The 3,913-nt window shown below is 38.7% G+C and overlaps 1 long non-coding RNA gene across 1 annotated transcript; it reads left to right on the top strand.

Annotated features, from left to right (window-relative positions):
* The first annotated feature begins 405 nt into the window (after positions 1 to 405).
* Positions 406 to 3,359, top strand: LOC121918075. The gene is made up of 4 exons (XR_006101151.1): positions 406 to 888; positions 1,625 to 1,707; positions 3,047 to 3,120; positions 3,211 to 3,359. It is a non-coding gene; the product is annotated as an uncharacterized LOC121918075 (long non-coding RNA).
* The last annotated feature ends 554 nt before the right edge of the window (positions 3,360 to 3,913 follow it).

The following is a 3,913-nucleotide window of genomic DNA, read 5'->3' as shown; positions in this document are numbered from 1 at the left end:
CTAAAGAGCATTGAACCCATGGCTTTGAGACAGGGCTGGTCCTCCATTTTGATGCAGTGAGGCTCCTGGTGAAGGCAGTTGGTTTGGAGCCACCATGAAAGGAAGCCATTCCTAATGACTGAATAGTGGTCTTCCCTTTTCTATTGTCAGGGAAGGGAAGAGAGCCCTGTAGAGTTCTCTGCCTTTTGTGGTAAAAGAACTTGACCAAACAGACTGGAAATCAAATACAGTCGGCCCTTCTTATACATGGATTTTTTTATACACGGTTTGAAAATGTTCCAAAAAGGTATAAATTTACCTTGATTTTCCATTTTTTATAAGGGACACCATTTTGCTATGTCATTATATGTAATGGGACTTGAGCATACACAGATTTTGTTATACACGGGGGATCTTGGAACCAAACCCCAGCGTATAACAAGGATCCACTATACATAAATAATAGAAATTGGATGATTGGGAGAGGCTGCCCTAGATTTATATCAGTTTAGTAAAGCAGATTGTCATGACCTACATGGATAACATTTCGTGTGCTAAAAAGTCTCCCATCACACAAGAAATTTAGATGACCAGGAACAAAGATTGCAGCCTTGTCTTTTCCTTCTCACACCTTTCTTGAAGATCCAGGGAGCTAAGGAAAAGAGAAGGGAGGATATTCCAATATGTCCCCCTCTACTGATATCCTGAAGTGATCAAATCATATTTAGGATTCACCATGTGCTTCCCTCCTTAATCATTCCCTGGATGAGAGCTATTTTCTATTGCAGATCACCTTTTGAGATGTGGCAATGTTCTTCACTGAGGAGGAAGGGCCACTCTTGGGTCCAAAACAGAAATTTCTATACAACAAGGTGATGATGGAAACCTATGAGAATGTGTCCTCTTTAGGTAAGGAACTTGGGCCCATTGCCTTCCTACAGAAGGTAGTGGGGATCTTCCATGCTACATTGCATGTCACTATGATTCCACTGTAATTGCCATAGCAACATCCTCTGAAACATTGGAATCTGTAGTTTAGGAGCCACTGGAGCAGCGTTCCTTCTCTGTCTGGGCTCTTCCTGGGTTCCCTGCTGCTGGACCAGGTTTCTGTGTGAGAGAGATCCAAAGAATGAAGGAATAAAAGGATAAAAGTACATCACATCCAACATGGGAAAACAGCTTAAAAGGTTACAACAATTAAAAATCATGCACTTGCACAATTAAAGTAATTAAGTCCTAAGTCTTTAATTCAAAACCATGTCTTGCCTTGGTAACAAAAAGAAATCAGCGTTGTTTCCAGTCAGATGCCCAAGAGGAAGGAATCTCAGAAGAGGGAGCCCCAGCAGAGAAGGCCCTGCTCCCATGCAATCCCCCATTGCATTGCCCCCAATGGTGTCCCATCCATGCTACCAGGAAGATGCATCTGTACAGGTGAAATCCTCCTCCTTTGCATGTGTTCTCAGTGCTAGCAACCTGATGATATGCAGATGAATATTACTTTGACAGGACTGTAGATGTCAGTATGCTGAGATGTCTTATACATGTTCTGATTCTGGCCAGAAGGGAATTCCCTGTTCTGTGATAGTGGGAAATCTTAGGAAATCTCTTCTCAAATAACCTTGGTGTTTTGTTTTCTTCCTTTTAGGACAATAGGAATGATAGTGACAGCCTCGTAAATGATAATTGCAATACTGAATTAGGACAGTGTCATCTGAAGTCCACTAAACAGTAAGTTTTTTAATGTAATATATTGATAGTTTCCTGTAAATATGGCAGATGCATTGTATAATTAAGATGTTGAGTTGAGAAATAACTAGCTAAATAAGGTCTCAGTGCTAACTTTCTATAGCTTTCTCTCCCACCTTCTCTCTGTGTTAAATACATTTTGGGGGGAAGAGGGTCTGAAAATATCTACACACCAACCTCCATGAAAGTGAAGGGCCAAATGTGTGCATGTGTGTAATATTTTATAATATTACAATACAATAATGTAACATACAATCATAGAGTTGGAAGAGATGGCAAGGGCCATCCAGTCCAACCCCATTCTGCCATGCAGGAAATCTCAAAGCATCCCTGACAGATGGACATCCAGCCTCTGTTTGAAGACCTCCAAGGAAGGAGTCTCCACTACACTCCGAGGGGGTTTGTTCCACTGTCGAACATCTCTTTCTGTCACGAAGTTCCTCCTAATGTTGAGCTGGAATATCTTTTGCTGTAGCTTGCATCCATTGCTCCGGGTCCTAGTCTCTGGAGCAGCAGAAAACAAGCTTTCTCCCTCCTCAATACAGCATCCCTTCAAGTATTTAAACAGGTCTATCATATCACTTCTTAACCTTCTCTTCTCCAGGCTAAACATCCCCAGCTCCCTGAATCTCTCCTCATAGGATATGGTTTCCAGATCCTTCAACATTTTAGTCGCCCTCCTTTAGACATGCTCCAGTTTTTCAACGTCTTTTGTAAATTGTGGTGCCCAGAACTGGACACAATACAGTGGATCCTTGTTATACGCTGGGGTTTGGTTCCAAGATCCCCCGTGTATAACAAAATCCGTGTATGCTCAAGTCCCATTAAGTATAATGACATAGCAAAATGGTCCCTAATAAAAAATGGAGTATCAAGGTAAATTTATACTTTTTTGGAACATTTTCAAACCGTGTATGCTTAAATCCGTGTATAAAAAATCCGTGTATAAGAAGGACCAACTGTATTCAGAAGGGTGTGTAAATGGCTTTCACACTATCTGTATTTAAGCATATGTAAAATCTCACTTTCATTCGCATTTGTACAGAACTCAATGAAAGCAAAGTCCCATGTGGGTTTAGAGCTTTAGACAAGAAGCCAGTTTTAGATTTGATGGGTAGGTAAATAAATATTTCCATATCTGACTCCCATATCTGGCTGAACAGTCTAGAAAACTGTAGGCGAAATAAATACTATTCTACAAAGGGTGATAAGGAATACGTTCTTATCTCTTATTTCCTATCACTCATCTAATTTGTGTATTTCCTCTCTATCCTCTAAAGTGTTTCTTTAATCCTGTTTCCCAATTTGTTTTTTCTTGTAGGCCTTGTATTTTTCTCATGGATTCATTGGTAGACTATACAAATCAGTATCACCTTTCATTACAACATTCAGGGAGTGAGTATTTAACATCTAATTTAGAATTGTTTATACCTAAAACGGAGCTCTTATAAAAACATTGTTCTGGGACACACTCTTGTGTTGCAGATACAGTACTTGGAAGTGGAGTCGGAAATGAAAAAGGTAACAAACGGAGTTTTTCCAAACAGTAATGAAAGATTTCAGTGTAAACGTGCCAAAGGCAAGACGGTTCCTGGGATTGCGGAATGTATTTTCTTCAGTATGTGGCAAGTTTTCTGGAGGTGAGTTTACTGGGTTTGTTGAAGATTTACTTTGTATTTGGCTAGAGCTTTTTCCTCTCTTACGCAATTGTTTGTTGGATATGGCATTTGATTCTTTATTATTTAAAACATTAAATGGTATACCAATGATATAATATAGTAAAATAATATATATTAATATAATATAATGTAATAATATTATTATTATTTATGAATATCCTGCCTTTCTCCGATATAAAGGGCTGAAGGCAGCAAACAGCAAATTTTAAAAAATACCCTTTAAAAACAGATAACAAAATGTGTGGATGCTCAAGTCCCATTAAATATAATGCCATAACAAAATGGTTTCCCTTATATAAAATGGAAAATCAAGGTTTGTTATTTGGGATTTATACTTTTTTGGGAATATTTGCAAGCTGTGGATGCTCAAATCCATGGATAAAAAACCCGTGGATAAGGAGAGATGACTGTAGTTAAAACTAAATAGGGACTGGGAAAAAGTAGCATTTCCTGTCTTTTTTTATCCCTGCTTTTTTAGTACATGTGACAATATTATTATTTAGACATTG

Source organism: Sceloporus undulatus, unplaced genomic scaffold (genome assembly GCF_019175285.1).
Source record: "Sceloporus undulatus isolate JIND9_A2432 ecotype Alabama unplaced genomic scaffold, SceUnd_v1.1 scaffold_3786, whole genome shotgun sequence".
In the NCBI taxonomy this organism is placed as follows: domain Eukaryota; kingdom Metazoa; phylum Chordata; class Lepidosauria; order Squamata; family Phrynosomatidae; genus Sceloporus; species Sceloporus undulatus.
This window is presented reverse-complemented; position numbering and strand designations above follow the sequence as displayed.